Genomic DNA, 18,025 nt, shown 5'->3' with positions numbered 1-18,025 from the left:
TTGTTAAAAGAATATACATAGTAGCTTGTTAAAAGTTTAGGTCTGTAACATTACCCCAAATGCAGTCACATAGCATGGTAGTGTCAAGTCTAATATATTAAAAATAAAATATTGAAATGAATGGGGACCCACCTGAAATTGGCTTGCGACCCACCTAGTGGGTCCCGACCCACAGTTTGAGAAACACTGTTCTATCAGATTATTTGGGGATGTATTAAAACAAAACTGCATTCTTGAACTAGGAGGAAATACGGAAAATAAAAATGGAATGCACAACCATTATAAACTTTGAGTTTCCAAGCAATTTTGTGAAGCACTAGCTACTAAACAAAGGAAGGAGCATTTTGGGTTTTTTATTTTGATGCATTTTATAGTTCGTTACAGAATATTTTGTCGTAGTTTAGAAAAGCACTTTTGTTTTAATACTTTCCAAAATGATTTGATAAGTATGTATCCGTTAGCTGTGCTGTGGAAAAAACCAGGGACATGCAGTGACAGGTGAGGCAGAAACACCCTACCATCGTCCAAAGAAAATAGCTGCAGCCTCCTCTGCAAATGCATAAGCACGCCACATGTGTACACTGAGTCAGAAAGCAGGTGGAGCACATGTGCAGTCACGAGGAGGTTGCGGCTATTTTCTGTGGACTATGGTAGGGCGGTTCTGCTTCACCTGCCACCCCCACACTGCACATCTCTGGAAAAAAAACAAATTCAAACACAGCAGAACTGAGTTACACTAAGAACTTGATATACACACATACTGCAAAAGAAGCTGGTCATGGCTGCTTAGGGGGAAGACATAAAATAGCAAGTGAGGAAAGGAAGCCAACAAGTAGTCTAAACAAAGTAGGAAACAGCAACCCAAAAACTTTTGAACTGAGAACTGAATAGGTAACAACTCTGCCTACTGGTGGTAACGAACACTTACATATCTGCACCTTCTGTAACTGTACACATCTAGCTCATATGCTGTTGCTCTTTCAATAGTATTTCATGCCTGTATCTTGATGTGCCTATAAAAGAACTTCTAGAATATAACTATGTAAGTACGTTCTACAGGGTTACAAAAGTCTTTTTTAAAAAGAGTATTGCCTAAACATAATGACCATGATTAATAAATCCACAATTCACTACAACCTTGCATTTAGTATGCCACCATATGTGCTATTTAAAAACTATGTCTACTTAATTCATTAGGTGACAATTTATTATCTGCAGCAGAAGCACCATTCAAAATTCATTAGGCTGTTGAATGAATCCAACAGGCATTTCTACCGATTAAAACTGTGGGATTCAAAAATACTTTTAAATGATTGAGAGAGAGAGAGAGAGAGAGAGAGAGAGAGAAACTTATACATGCACAATATATGGTTCCTACTGTTTTATTTGCAGCATTTCTGTAGCTTTTGTCTGGTAGACTCCACAAACTGAATGGATAGCTGAAAGATCTTGCCAATCAGAAATAAGTAAGTACTTAATCCACTACAGCAGGAGTGTCAAACTCATCTCATATGGAGAGCCAAATAGCATTCATGGTGCCTGCTAAGGGCTGGAAGTGATGTCATTAATCAGGAACTGATGTCATTAAGCACATGACTTCCAGAAATAATTTTTTTCTCACTTAGGAACTCATTAGCTGCAAATGACAAAAGAGAAAACATGCAAATCTTGATCATATTTTCAATATATGAGAGAGCTCAATTATCACACTGGGAGAACCCAATTATAATGCAGGCCACCCGTTCGGCAGCACTGCTTCTGCCAAGGTGTTACTTCACAGTTCAGCAGCTGAGAGCAGCAGCAAAGTGATGTCTCAGCAGAAGTGGCCCTGCTGAAAAGGTGGCCTCTATGATAATTGGGTTCTCCCATATACTGAAAATATGATCAAGATTTGCATATTTAATTAGGGATTTGGGCAGTTACAGTCCTGAAACAAAACATCAGACTAGGCTTTTCAGGTAGCTTGCCAGCCTCCCCTTTGAAAATAGTTGCAGTTCTCTGCCTCAGTTCCTAAGCTTAGGATGTTATTTCTACAACAAACTCCTGCTTGCCCTATAGCTGCAAAGCTGCTTTATAGGATCAAGCTGCTCATCAGATACTTTGTTGAGCCAATGAATTGTTCACAACCTCTGGGAATTTAAACCCAAAATTTTAGCTGGTAAAGCCAAAGGATACAAACGGTACTGTACTCTGCCTATCAACATTTTGCAGTCAGTGCGGTCTTTTGTATTCTTGAGGGCTCTCTCTCTCTTTAATTACTGCATATTTAAAACTAATAAATGCAAGTTCCTAGTCAGAGTGAATCTCTCTCTTTCTGATAACATGTTTTTCCAAGAAAATTAATCATGTTCCTTCTGTAATGATGGCATCATTGGCATACTTTTCAGTCTGAAGGGCACACTAAATCCTTTTAGGAAATGTATTGTGGCTTCTATATGATTAGTTCTCTCTTTTTTTTTTTATCAGTGTCAGTAAGAAACCATTCATTCAGCACTGGGTCAGTAGCATGATTGGCTCACTATATTTTCACTTAGTAGCTAACTACAGAAACTTCAATGACCAAATAATATTTCTGATGTTCAGCATTGTATGGTAGAGTTTATTCACTTTTTAAAGCAAAGCAAGGCAGGAATTACTTTTTAATATTTCTGTTCTCTTGTGGGATACTTAAGTGTCCTTAGGATATCTTCTTTTTACTGTCTCTGCTACAGAAAGAGTAGCCTGAACCCAGGGGATTAAAAGGGAATGATGTCAAGGCACTGCAGTGTCAAAGGCCTGTTTCATGTTGGTCAAGGTAACTCATCTAAAAGTCTTTTCTCACTTTGATGTTGGGGAGCTTTGATTGCTCTGTAGTTTCTGAAGATTCTTCTCATTGTTCAGCATTTTGAATTTTAGGTTATGCAGCAAATGGGAGCAGAGGGGAGGGGGAGGAGGGGAAAGGGAATTTATAGGCATCAGTATGCTGCTCAGATGGTTGGAAACAGCTTCCAAAGTATATAAGCAGAACCCTATACAACAAGATAAATGAACCCATTTTATAAATGCTAAATTCGAGTCTCGCATGATCCAATTGTCCTCAGTTCTTATAGTCTGGTACCTGTCCTTGATAAATTACTATCTTTAAAAAAAAAAAAAAAACACTATTGTGTTAGTGTGCACACTCATGCACTAGCATTGCATGAGATTTCTGTTACTTCCCCCAAGTCTCTTAAGTTGGGGACACTAATGAATTTTGCCTTTTGTATAAGTGAGTCAGTCACTGCACAAGCTGCAGAGGTTCATTTTGAGCTGCTAAGGATGAAATTGACTGCCCAATCCTAATCAACTTTCCAGTACTGATGCAGCTATGACAACAGATTGTGTGATAATGGACGGTGTTCTGCATTCTGGGGTGGGGTGGGGCCATCATGGAGCCCTTAAGGCAAGGGAATGTTTATTCCCTTTTGAATGTCATTTTGAATCACATGGCAAGCTCAGATAAATGGATACTTTCTGTATCAGTAGCTAAACTAATACTTTCCTGGATACCTTAGCTGAAGATGCTTGTGCCCTGCTCCCCCTCAGTGTCCTGAATAACTGCTTCTCAAGATTGCAAGTGTTGAGTATGCTGCAGCTATTATGAAATTGGTATGATTAGATTCATTGTGAGATTAAGCATTCAGTTAAACGTGTTTTTTAAATGTTGTGATCAGTTTACTTGCAGGCGTGTTTCAGAAGCCAATGCATGACAGATTATTGTAGATTCAATGTACAACAGGCAGAGAAGAGTCTTCAGCAAGGGGTAAGAGAGTAGGATGCTCTGGCAGTGATTGTTGCTGTGAGAATAGAGGTACCACATGCACACAAGAGAACCTATTTTCATCCATAAAATGTTTCAATGATATGAAGTCTTTCATTTAGCAGGGATTTCAAGTTTTTTCCTAAAGTTGCATGATGAAGAAAAGAGATGACACACCTAAAGTAGCACTTTCCTTAGCAGTCAGAGGCAAAAAATAAAATAAGGTTTGTTCAGGGCATTTGTGCATTGCACATACTATATATTTCACTGGCTATTTCTTTTCTCAGGACAAATGAAAATATACAAACACAATAAAATATCCTGTGGTAAGCTAATGTGACATTTATTGGTCCAGACAACATAACCTTAGTCACCCATATTGTTAATCTGAGTACTTTCCAGGCAAACTGAAAATGGATCACTATCTAGGCTGAATCAACAGCTATATTGAAGCAGAAGTTCTTTGAAATCATCTGCTTAAGCACTCAACACTTCAGTGCCTTGCCGAATAACAACTGCCCACCCAAATAGCAACAGAACCCTTTTGATGGTACCAACAAATGTGCTCAAATAAATCCATTAGGTGCAAAGAGTCCAAACTATAAAAAAATAATCTCACAAATACCCTGGAGAATGTATAATGGGGTGACATTCATTCTACAGAGAGCTGGTAGATAAATGTTACAGGCACTTGAAGCTCAGTAAGTAGAAGTATAAACTGGATCTAGAGAGTCACCTTTGCCAGTTCCCACTACGACAAATCTGTCAGACTAAGATGAATAAATTCAGTGAGCTACAAGATAACAAACCTGAACACATGGAAAATATGTACTGGATAAGGTATGTTTGCTGACTTTACCAACATAATGTACACACTTGGCAAGCCGTTCCATGGAATTCAAATGAGTTATACAGAGTTTCAATCAAGGTTATGAGGAAGAATAAAAGACATAACTGTATATAGTAATACTGTATATAGTAATCAGGTATGATGGCCGGGCCAAGAAAAAGGAGAATTCTGCATTGGCCTCCTTTAGTATTTAAGCCAGCAACCCACCGCACAGTCAAGTTTGGGAATGGCTGCACTAATGGTATGCCATTCAAACCCAGCTTCTAATATGGCAGCACAGTGGGACCTCAGTATCCACGGGGATCCTTTCCAGGACCCCCCAATGGATACAGAAATCTGCAGCACTCTAATCCACAGCTGGCCCTCCCTGGCCCTGTGAAGGCCTTTTAAGACCTTTAAAAGTCACTTCTGGTTTTTACAATAAACTGGAAGTGACCTTCTAAGGCCTCCTGAGGCATGTGGAGGCAGAACATCCTCCAGGGGTGAATTTATCCATTCCCCTTTTCAAGCCAGACATGCTAGCAGTCACCATCACATCTTGTGGAGTCAAGTTCCAGAGACTAATTATGTGCTGTGTGAGGAAGTACATCCTTTTGTCCACGCTAAATCTCTTGCTATCATTATTCAAGCATCCCGGTGGCAATGGGCACTCTTGAGTATGCTTAGGAGTGTCCAGGCTTTAAAGCAGAGTCCCACAAGCCCATCCCAATGATGGAGATCCACCTATGCAAGGGCATTTGCTTGGGAAAGGAGCAGCTAGCAGAGATAGAGGGAGGGATGATGGCAAGTCATTATGAGCAGATGAGCAACTTTGAAGGGAGTTTGGTCTCAGGTCACAATTGTCCCAGGAATTCTAAACTGAAGATGTTCATTTCTGAACCCCCTATCCCTAATTTCTGTCTATATCTTTTTTGATTGTATCTGACTTCTTGACTGTAGCATTTTGTTACTCTGTAGACTTTTAAAAGAAAATTTAAGGCAAAGTAACCATTACTTTTTCACCTTTCTCCTTTCCTATATAGATTTTTTTCCCTCAGCTTCCCTTTTTTATTCTCTTGTTTCTTTCATATTTTAAAAGTCTGGTTTTCTTTTCTTTCCTGCATCCATTACTAATATTACTTCTTGTTACTTTTTTTGCCTGTTTGACTTTACATCCTCTCTGCCCTTTCAGATTCACCCTCTAAAGCTTCTCTCTGTCCCGCCCCCATTTCTCTTTTAAGAAAAATATTTCTACTTCAGAGCTTAATACAAAGTGATTACAGTAAAATTGGATTGTTAAAAGCCAGATAATAATAGAGCAAAACCTTCAAATGAAATAATTGCAGAACATGCTTTGTTTTATATGTTGTGTCCGTCTGGCAAGCACCATCCATATCCACATCTGGTCAAACAGTATATTTAAGTATGAATAACAATTACTGCCATTTTATAACCCTTGTAACCAGGGGTGCACAAATGCACCAATTGTAAGAAGTGGGTTTTGTTTTTTTTAAAAAGGTGAATTTTTCTGATTCTTTTGTGTGGAAAGTGGAGAGATGAAACTTTTTTCCTGCAATTTTTCCCATGTGTTAGGGTCACCAACTTTATGCACTAGGAGGGCAAAGATCATGGGTTTTATGGAAACTGAGGCACTGGAATTGTTTGCAGGGTATCCTCCCACTGCACTGTAAGTAAAAATGAAACTTTGTCATACTTTCTATGGTCAGGGACTAGACTTTGTTAACCACTTTAATTGAAGCCCTTTTGTAAAGGTGAATACCTGTAATCAGCTGTGGAACAAACTGGTGCACAATCACACCTAATGCACGAGCGGAAGTCAAAATCTGCAAAGTGAGAAATGATTAAGGGCCCAATTCTATCCAATTTTCCAGTGCTTGTGCAGTTGTGCCAGTGGGGTGTTCGCTGCATCCTGTAGTGGAGGGGCAGTCACTGGGGCCTTCTCAAGGTATCGGAACATGTGTTCCCTTACCATGGGGCTGCATTGTGGCTACACCAGAGCTGGAAAGTGGGATAGGATTGGGCCCTAACTCAATTAGCTGAGCTGCCACAAGAGGCAGTTCAATGTAAAATATTAGGTTTTTTCCCCTCAAGCTTTGTACAAGGAACTCACAAATCAAGGAGGCCTCCCCCTGAGGCCATGTTCTGCAAGATCTGGAAGAGCTAGACCTGTGTGCTCAGTAAAAAATTGCTTTTTGGGGAGATATTTTTGTGTGAGGTCAGCTTCTGAGTATGGTTTACATTTAGGATCTATATGTCAGCACACTGAGAGCATTGCAAAAAAAAAAGTGTATCTTAATAGCCACATGTGCGCATTTGCACCAATTTTGTTTCAGGAATACTGAATTTTTTAAATTTCTTCAGAAGGCATTTCACTTTTTTGGAGATCAATTGAGCCTGGTGTGCAAAAGCATCTTTAGCAACAATGCAGTAACACAACCTTGTTAGAAAATGGGTGTTAATTACTCTTTCACTTTTGACTTTCTTTGCTCATAATTACTTATAAATACATTAACATCTCCTGGATAGCATTTGTTTTTGGAATGCTGCAGTGTCTGGTCGTTTTGCCGGGTAAAATACTTAGCAGAAAGTATCTCTGATTTGACTACTAATTGTCAAATAATACACAGTCTATTCCAAATATAGTTTTAAGATCATCATTCATGTTAAATGGCTGAAAGCACCAGGGATCTCTGAATATTTCCAAATCAGTTGGAAGCTTCTATAGGCACAATCCTAACCAAGTCTACTCAGAAGTAAGTCCTGTTTTGTTCAATGGGGCTTACTCTCAGGAAAGTGTGGTTAGGATTGCAGCCTAAATGAATTAGAGCAAGCTGGATAAAAAAGCATATGGTTTTCCCTGTATTTGCACATGAAGCAGGGTCAGGCCTGGTTAGTACTTGGATGGGAGACCGCCTGGGAATACCAGGTGCTGTAGGCTTATACCATAGTCTTTCGACACTGAAGTTTGCCAACCTTTTTAGTGCTAAATCTTGCAAGGGATCATGGAAAGACTGAGGAAAAACATAGTTATCCAATGCAACAGACTTTTTTCATGGCTTGCAATTGTGACTGGAAAGATGGAATGGAGGAGCTCCAGTGGAATTCAAAGTTTGTGTAACTTTCATTTTAAAAAAGGAACAAGCCTTTTACTTCAAGCTGCTGTGTCAATCAGTTAATTGATCCTATAAATCAATTGACTGAAAGATTACCCAATTCACTCTTATAAACTTCTCAATGTCTGAACTAACTTGTGTGTTCAGTAAGGCTTGTGGGTCTCTTGATTTCTCACTTTACAGTTCTGCAGTTTGCCTTGGCTATCCATATGTGAGAGCAGCTGGGGTTGAACCTTCCATCTCTGGAATGGTTAATCTGCCATCTCTCTTTGAAAAACAGAGTATCATTTAGGGCCCAGTCCAGTATCGGCACCACTGCTGATCTCCAGTGCTGGCACTGGCTGTTGCAAACATGCCATAAGGCATGCCTGCAGCCCTGGGAAAAGAGGGGCCACTGGCGCTGGGATAGCATCAAGTTGGCGCTGAGCCTCAGCACTGCTTGGATGGCTGGCTGGAGCTCCAGCAGTGCTGGCTGATGGAAAGTAGTATTGGGAGGGGGGGAGCCAGGGAATGGGTGTAACAGGAAGAGGGGAGGGCAGAATGGAGGGAGGAACTGGGGCAGGAGGGGGTGGGACCCATGAAGCTCTGCTCTACCGCATTCTGAACTCCGTGTCAGGCAAGAAGGCCTGACATGGAGTCCCTCAAGTCTATCCTGGCAAAATAGCTGGTACAGACTTGAGAAGCCTGGGGCTTTCCCAGAGGAACTGGCCGGCGGCCGCAGTGGTAGCTGTTTTGGCACCTTTGCACCTAGCAGAGTCACAGGCTTTAGGATTGGGCTGTTAGTCATCCACTGCTGGGAGCAGTGATTAATTATAAAGAATATTTTCCAGGAAGGAAAAAGAGAACAAAACTGTGTTTCCATAATTCCAGTTCTAGTTTAGAATTGGTAGTAAACAAGCCTATGGAATTCCTACAGCTTCTTCACATGCAATATATTGCCTGTGCATTACAAAGTGAAGTTCAAGGATGTGCTGGAGCAGGATAATGACTTTGCAGTCTCTCTTGTCTGGAAGGAAATGCGTGTACAGTGTAACTTCCAAATCTGAGAAAAATACACAACTTTTATATGCCATTACTACATTCCCTTGCCAAAGCAGAGACTATTGTCAGTAGGGTTTGTACACCTGTGGATTCTGTTAATGCAGCCAAATACTGGGTTTGAAACCCTACCTGCAGAATGATAGTCAAATACAGTATTATAATCTCATCTCTCTCTTTGAATTTTTTTAATGCTTTAAAAGCAGAAAAAAATACACTTTTCTTCTTTTTCCTTCCTTAAATAAATCATTAAAAAATCTTTCTCATTAAATCTTGATTTACTCATAAGGAATTATTGATTGGTTAATCCACTATTGGTCTGATAACTAATCAACAGCAATTTTGTTAACTGAATGAAAGCCCTATTTTATATGCATAGAGGAAAGGGTAAAGTGTGGCCATCATATGACTATGCAATTTGTTGCTAGAGAATCCTGGCAACACCAACAATTTTCCTTATTTGAAAACTGGGTCTGCTGCTATTTCAGAAATTCCAAATTCACTTTAAACAGTGGGAGCAGCCTCTGTCCAAATCTTGGAAGGCGTTTCCATTGCTTGTTGTACCCCTTAATGCAAGCTGTGTACTTTCAGCCACAGTGGAAGACCTGACCTGTTGAGGTGGTTTGTGTGGGACTGGGGTGTCTATATAATTCTTCTAAAAACATCCTCAAAGAGTCATCTTTCCATTGATTTTGGTATTTGTTAGAGAATTAAATGAGGTTTCTTTTTCTGTAATAATCCGTAGGTTCCATGAATTACTATGGCAACCTTTTGAGCTTGGTTTGGAAATGTATTTTTCCTCCTTTATGAAAAGCCTAGCTACTCTTTTATTTACAAATGGATTTTGATTACAGCCTATCTATTCAAGTAAATTAGGCTACACCTTCCAGAGGACATTAATGTTCAACCTGAATTCATTTTTAAACAGTGGTTAAAAACAAATTATTTGGGGTGGGGTGGGGGTTTGGAGTTCACTATGCAAGCAAAGGGAAAGGAATGACAGCTAGTACAGTATATACAAAAATGACAGCCTAATCCATACCTACACATACAATTTCACCAGAGGGGACCTGCCCCTCCCCTCTACCCCCATTTCAATTATTTTTATCATGACTATGCTTCTCTGATAAAAAGCAAAGCATTAACTGTTCCACTCTATGGTGTAAAGAAGAGACAAACTGCTTCTTGTGGTGGCGTCAGTTTCCTGTCCTTTTTGAGCATTGCTTAGTTATGCGTATGGTTCTCATTCAGACCATTGTTGGATGTATTGGGGCTAGACTTATTTTTCTGACTTCACTGGGAAACCACTTTACTGTATTAGCTTCTTTAAATGGAAGGTGAAGAGAGGGTATGGGTGTGTTGTGAGTTGCCAACTATATAGGCATTCCAAATTTTATCCAAACATGGGTTAGGGTGCAATCCAAACCCGCACTGGAGCAGGCAAGCCAGGAGGCTTGCGCTGCATTCAACGTGGGTTTCTGGCCAGCAGCAGCTCAGCCAGAGGCAAGGGGAAACTCTTCCCCTTACCCTTGGGTAAGAGCTGCTGACCCCAATGGGTCTCCTTGGACCTGCGCAACCTCTGGAACCGCTCCGTTCTCCCCGGGGACAGGGGTTGGGATCCGGCATAACCGCCAGGTCCCAGCCCCACCCCTGGCTCCCCGCAGGCCCGCACCCGGGGCCACCTTTGCTGCTTGTGTCAGCACAGGTGTGCTGGCACAAGCAGCAGGGAGGAAGCTGCCGCGGAGACTTCTGCTGGTCTCCTTGCGTCAGCGTATCTTGATGCACCGATGCAGGTTCCTCCCACGGAGGTGCAAACATGCTTTATGGCATGTTTGCAACCCTCCCGGGACTCTCATGCCAGCATAAGTGCTGGTTAGGATTGTGCCCTTAATTATATTTTATAGTTATATTTTATTTTATGCCCATGTTAATTTAAACTCAGCATATTTAAGATGTCAGACTCACAGCCTGGTCTTAACCATCTTAATGGAAAGTAAGTTGTATAGCCTGACAATAGAATAGTTAGTACAAAGTAAGTATGTAACAGCCCAATAAGTAACTCTTGTGCAGCGATGCAGTTGCTCCAGTGTAGCACCCTTTACATTCCATGGGGGAGTTTTGACCTCCAGAGGCCTCCTTGGAGTAATTTGTTACGTTGCCCCAGAATAAACCCATGCCAGTCTGCTGTGTCTACTTGGACCTGTACCAGTGATATTGCTGGCGCAAGTCTGTGTGGACCTGGGAAGGCAGATTGATGCAGAGGTTAAGATTCAGCAGACACTGCTGCCACTGAACCAGCTCTCTCCCTAGGTCCAATTCATCCTTTTTCCTGCCCTGTCACTGCCCTGTTCTGCCCACTCCTCCCCCATTCTACCCATTCCTGCTTCTTTCCCATCCCTGTGCATACTCATTGAGGCTGGCGGGTATTCAGAGTCCACAGGTACTTGGAGCTGGTCACTCACCATTTGTGGTGGTCGGTCTGCGTGCTCCAGCATGTTGCTTGTTGTGATAGATAGAAAGCACTTAGCACTGCCAAAACATTTGTTCTGGCAGTACTAGGTGCTGATACTATTGGCTGTTTGTATGCCCAGTATACCCCTGGGGGCTGGGGATAAGAATAGGCCCTCAGTTTGGCTGTATTTGTCGTAAGAGGCGACTAAACAGCCACCAGGTAGATGGGACTCGTCAGCCTGGGAAGGCAGCTCATCTGAGAGAAGGAAAACTCTGATCCCAAACCTCCACTGCCTTGTGGCTACATTCAGTTATGGAAAAGGCTTCAGGAGTCAACCTTGAGGCAAAATCCAGAGCTGGAGTCCCTGAGGCAGTTCATGGCTGAACACAGTCACGTTCTGGCAACTCCTGCGACGCCGCTGGAACCAACCGTATTGGCCTCTGCCTTTCCATTGGACCATTTCAGCGACGTGGAGAGGGGGGATTTGCTGCATGGGTAACAGCCTATCCTCCATACCTACTTTACCCAGGCTTCGCACACTGGAGAGGACACTCTGTTTCAGAACCACCATTCAGAGCGTAACACCATAGTCTTCCGAGACTGAAGGATGCCAACATGCCCAGTAAGTTTTACAATCTCTGATGGGGTTCCACAATAACCTGGTGAAGTAAGCTGTGACAGAAGCTTTGAAAACTAAGTGGATGGTGTTGGGCAATTTAAGTCTATAGTTGAGCACCTACCTCTCAGATGACACCAAATTCTGTGCTAATTGCTAAAAGCCATGTTGATTTACCTGAACTGTATGATCAAGCAACTTTAAAAAGTATCTAAAGATCGCATTTATAGATTTTAAAAAGTAGTCCATAAATAAATAATTATTCCCTTGACTCCTGTTAAAAAATGTTGGCAAGCTTAGTATGCACTAGAGTCATTTTTATAAAGACATGTCAACTACAAATCTATGACCTCAAAACCTTGCTACCCTGTTTCCCAGGAGAGAGGGTGAAATAATATTTTAAGTCTGACCAAAACAGTGCAGTTGGGAGTTGAAAGCTGCCTGGCATTGGCTTCAGGCCTTCTTTGCCACATTGCTTTTCTTCTAAGGACTAGAACTGCATGTGTGGGTGAGGGGGAAGTTAAGGCAAGTTCACAGAGAGTTGCAAAGAGGGAGGGCAGGAGATACACATCAAACTCTAGAGCAGCTATTCCACGTGAAAGTGTCTGTTCCTACTACAATTGTTCATTTTGGGAATTGTCTGTTTAGGGAAGGAGCTTTCATCTTTTGTCCGACATCTTTTCAGCTGCTACTAATGACACTCTAACCAACTCTGTTTCTTATATTACAATACATGTGCTCTTCATTTAAAAAAGAAAAGGCCATGTAGTTACAAGAGGAGTACATTTATAGGTTGGAAATAGGCCAGACTTGTTTGAACTAATTCTTTCCTGACAACTTTACACATTTAGCACGCACACAGAAAGCCCTTTTTTGTCTCTCTGGATTGGTTTGAACTCTGCTCTCTGTGGTGACAGAAGATGAATTAACATGCTTTTCAATCCTGCTTACTTTTCTTTGTTGTGTCATTTTGATTGGCCCGTTTGTGCACAAAGGGGTCTAAGAGAAATAGAACTCTCCAAGAATGGTGAGGCTTGCTGAATTTTTAGTTATATTCTTAGGCTCTTTCTAACGGTAGGCATGCCAATTGTAAGGGGAGGTGAAAAAGAAGAAGAAAAAAAGAAGAAAAGCACAAGAGATTAATGTGCTAGTGTGCCTCTGTAGGAGCTCTGCCTTGAAGGTTGCCATGTCCCACTTTCTTCACTTAAAGTTCTACACTGTTGTGACCTAATGCAGCATATTATTTATGAATTATAATGAGATCTCACTGTGTAATTGTTGAAAGGGGGTACAGAGAGGAAACTATGAAAAGTATCCTTTAAACAGTGTGTGTAACATGGGGTGTCTTGATCAGAAGAGAACAAACGGGACCCAGTCATAGGTTTCAGAACATGGATAAGTTTCACAATCTCCACTGCATTTGATATTTTCCACATTCAGGCAGAGCCTAGAATAAAAAATGTTTCTAACTATAAGTTGGAAGAGGCTGCTCCTATGAATCTCAAAATATCTGGAATTGTAACAAAAAGATTCTTCAGGTTTGATTTCCAAGCCAGTGCTGTAACCCAACAGTGGCCGCCCCTGGGCCCTTGAAATTCTCTTTATCTTGTTGGCAATTTCTTCTTGAATTCTAAGTTGCACTGAGAGTTTAGAAAAATCTGTACTCGGGCATGGAGGATTTATAAAGAGCCTGGTGATGAGTGTTAGCTGTAGATCAGAATTGAAAATCATCATTTTCTTTATTCCTTAGGTGGTGTTTTCCTGGTTTTTTTTAGGTATTGCTAACGTGAGTACAGTGGCCTAGAGTTTATATTATTATGGTTTTCTATTTAAAAATACAGAAAGTAGTTAAAAAAATTAAAAACAGGTATAATAAACTTGCGGTAAAAGAATGCAGAAGTGCAACCACAGCAATAAGATCAACAGCAAGAATAAAGCAGTAGATCACAGTCTCAGGTAGGTATAGCAATAGATGGTTAAGAGTTTGAATTCAAAGCTCCTGGAAGCACCGTTGGGCAGCACAATCCTAACCTGCGCTGGAACAGGTAGGCCGACTGGCCTCTGCTCTATCCAGTGCAGGTTAGGTGCAGGCTGGGGTGCAACTCGGAGTAAGGGGATTTATGACCCCTTATCCTGAGTAAAGTCCCAACCAGCCCTATGGGGCTACTCAAATTTGCACCAGTGAAATAGCCGGAATAGATCCAAACAGCCCATGAATGCCGGGCCCTAATGCCGGGTCCTGGTCCCATTTCCCTCCCTGGGCCAGTCTGTTTACTGACCTGCCCTCCCCCCCGCCCTCTCCCGTCTCAGGATGTCTCTCTTCCCCTGCACTCTGCAAACCCCTGCACTGGTCTAGAGAGGCTGGTGTGAACGTATCTGCCTGTGTCAGCATGGAGGCTGGATCTGGCCTGTGTGGGCACATCCTTACTGCACATTTGTGACACTCACCTTGCACTGGCCCAACAAGCACCTAGTATTGCACTCTTAAAGACATGGAGAAATGGGGACAGGTGGGTGGGTAATTCATAGTTTTAGAGCTTTTTCAGGGGTGCCACCATCTCATGTTCACACTTGTCTGATTTTATGGGGGGGAAATTTTTTTTATGCAAAGAAAATTGGATAGCGAGGAAGGCCTATGTTGCTGATCTTAAGCTAAGGATTACAAAATACTCCTTAGCAAAATTCAAAAGGAGTACTCTTTGGAGTGTTTGGCAACATGGTTTGTGCACCACCCAATGAACACTCGAGACAACATACATGGAAGAAAGGGCCACTTTATTAACAAGTTATAGACAATACAGAAGGAGACTGAGACCTGCAACTGTTGTGGTGTGGAGGCTGGAACATCGAGAGGCACCAGAATCACATCTGGCCCCCCAGGTTGGGCATGCACCAAATTCAAAGCCTTGCCCCTTTTCAGGCGGCGCAGTTATCCCTGTCAACCCTGTGAAGGGCGAGGCAGCCAGAACGGGCAGTGCCACCTCGAGCCACTGAGCCTTTGAGACAGACCCCACAGTCCCAGCCAGAGCCCCCCGCCCAGGCCCTTGTGCTGCTGGACCCCTGAAGACAGGAAGTGGGTTCCATCCTGCCTTTGTTGCTGCAAGTTGCACACCAAAGGCCATACTCATGCCTTCTAACATCCTTCTCATACATGTGTTGATCAGTGGAACATACCTGCAGTTTTACAGATGGTGTAGTGTGGGCACTCTAAACCCTAGAGGACTGCCTTTTGTTACAAGGGCTGTGCTGGAACTACAAGTCCTCTGCATGCATGCTATCCCCTCCCCTGTTCTGTAATGCCTGGAGCTGCTGCAACTTCCACCCCAACCCAGGGTACTGTAAGTGTTTAAAGGAGTAATTGGGGGTGGGGAAATGAGAAGTAGCAGAAGCGGTTTGGAACACTTGCAGCCACCACCAGCATTGCATTCTCTCTATCCTATGGTAAGCTTCAAAATGCAGGGTGGTTCACGTGTCTTCAGTTATTTTGTGAGCGATCAATAGATCACAGAGGCTACTAGAAGCCACTTCCAGGTCACACCAAGCCCGTAACCCACTTCCTCGGCCTTGTTGCACCCTAGAATGCCTTGCAACTCGATAGGAAAGCATTGCATGAACCTGCCACTTGAGAGAGCATTATTGAGCCTACCTATGTCAAAACTGATTTCATTATAAGTTGTTTTGCTTAAAGTTGCAGTTTCCAAGAACCTTTCGGCAACGTATGTGAGAACTTGCTGTATGTTTGAGAAACAATTGTAAATACAGTATTTATTTTTGAAGCTTTAACTGCCTCTGCTCCTGTGTATTTATTAATAGCAGCAAACTAGCTGGGTGACAGAAAAGGGATCTTCTGCTGATATCTCTGCTTGCTAGAACCAACCTTTTTTCTAATTTTGGTTGGTGTGGCAGCTTGTGACCTTCCTTAGAAAAACATGACCTGGCCACAGGAATACAAGGTATTGTTATACCCAGGTTGGACTAGAATACACTGTGCACACAATGCTGGATAAGTCCTCAGTAGCTCACATCCATTTGGCTCAAAAATAAGCTGAGTCATGTCCTCAAAAATTGGGAAATGGTTTGGTAAATTTCTGAAGAAAGGTGGAGGTAAGATGCTGTTGGTTAGAGAAGTCTGGTCACTAATCCGTCTTTCTCATCCCTGGTTCTTCCCTCTGCTTCATCAGCATAGGTCAGTGGGGAGTAGAATAGGATGAAGGCAGGGAAGTGGCAAAACATATATAACAATTTTTGTGTGTGTGATGGGCACACGTATTGCTAGTCCCAGCAGTGTAATTAACATGAAATGGAAGCAAACTGAAACATGGAGATGCACCCAATGAATAATTTATAATAAAAGAACATAATATACAAATGTCATTAAGAACAATGATGATGATGATGCAGTTGTACTGATTTGGTTTTAATTCTTTTATCAGGGGATTTTGAGAAAGTTAACAATGGGAACTACAGGTTATAAAAACTCTTTGAATTATCTTGGCCTTTATTCTCTTGACAGATAATATAACTTAGTAAAATATCTAAGTTTAGATATTAGTACTGTAAATCCCAGATTGTATTAATCCGGTTTCTAAATTTTGGAAGACTAGATTGTTTCCAGTGACTGCACCATCTTATCTTGGTCAGAAGTAGATGATCAAAAAAGCACTATGGGAGCCTACAGTGTTTGCTATCTGAGGTAGAATTAATTTAGGGTCTTTTAAAAATTACACAGTTTTAATTCAGCACTTTTCTCAACAACCATTTCCATGTTCAAATGAACATTTCCACAATGCATGGTGGTATGAATCTGTTAGTTTGCAGCCATTCCACCATTGAGGTGAATACTGTATAATTGATTGATTCTGCATATTTTGGCTGATGGAAAATACCACCTCACCTTTAGTTTTGGCTTATACGAAACCCAAAACTTTGGATGGATTATACCACCTCACATTTGTGCCTCCTGGAAGTTGGTATAATTAGTACATTTTGAATGTACTTTGCCATGCATTGACCCATATTTTCATGTCTGTTTGTTCCTCAAGGTGCAGTTCTCAAGCATGGAAGCAAGAAGGTTTTGTCAGAGCAATTGCAGTAAGTAAAATTTTGAATGTTGTTATCAGCCCAATCCTGAGCTGCCTGGTGCGAGGGGCTGTAGCGGTGCTGAAAATGGCTGCCGCTGCATCCTGCATCTTCCAAGCAGCCGCTGCCTCCTTCTTGGGAGAAGGGAACTTTTGCCCCCTTCCCCAAGGTAAACCGAGTAGCTCCACAATGGGGCTATTCGATTCTATAATGACCTGAAGGTCAGCTTAGAATTCAGCCTTCACGTCGGGTGGCCAGCTCCACAAGACCTGCCTCCCTTCTGTCCCACTCCCTCTCCCAGGCATGCCTCTTCCCCATCCTCTCCCTGCCCTTCCTCCACCTCCCCCGACTCGGAATACCTCTTCCCTGCTTCCCCCATGCCCCCACATACCTCTCTCCGCTGCTCAGCATTCCGCGTGACTGCCAAGCAGTCGAGCTCTGGCACTCCACTGGTGCTAGGCCAGCCCTAGACTAGCAGTGGTAAAGCACTGGTGCTAGGGCCCGCAAACATGCCTTATGGCATGTTTGCGATAGTGCGTGCCGGTGGTGAGCCGGCGCACACTCTATAGGATTGGGCTTTAAGAGACCTTTAGCACTCAATTTATTTCTCTGAAAGAAGAGAAATCTGTAGGATTCAGATTTCTTACTACTTTTTTTTTAATTGAAGTTGTGAAAAGTGTTTCAGTGAATGTATTGGAAAAGTGATTGTTGATTTCTTTTGCTTTCCTTCAAGCTTCCTCCATGAACAAAACTCGGTTTGGCTACATTAAGGATGCTGTACTATTCAACTTGGATTTGTGCCAGCTAAGAAATTGTCTGGGTGAGTTGTGTTCTCTGAGCTGTGGGTGAAAGTTAATAGGAGCAAAAGGTGATAGATCTGGAAGTAATCTGGACCTCCCTAGGCCCATATTATTATTATTATTATTATTATTATTATTATTATTATTATTATTATTATTATTATTATTATTATTAACAGTATTTATATACCGCTTTTCAACTAAAAGTTCACAAAGCAGTTTACAGAGAAAAATCAAATAACTAAATGGCTCCCTGTCCCAAAAGAGCTCACAATCTAAAAAATCACAATCTAATCTAC

Source organism: Tiliqua scincoides, chromosome 2 (assembly GCF_035046505.1).
Source record: "Tiliqua scincoides isolate rTilSci1 chromosome 2, rTilSci1.hap2, whole genome shotgun sequence".
NCBI lineage: Eukaryota > Metazoa > Chordata > Lepidosauria > Squamata > Scincidae > Tiliqua > Tiliqua scincoides.
Note: the sequence above shows the minus strand (reverse complement) of the source record.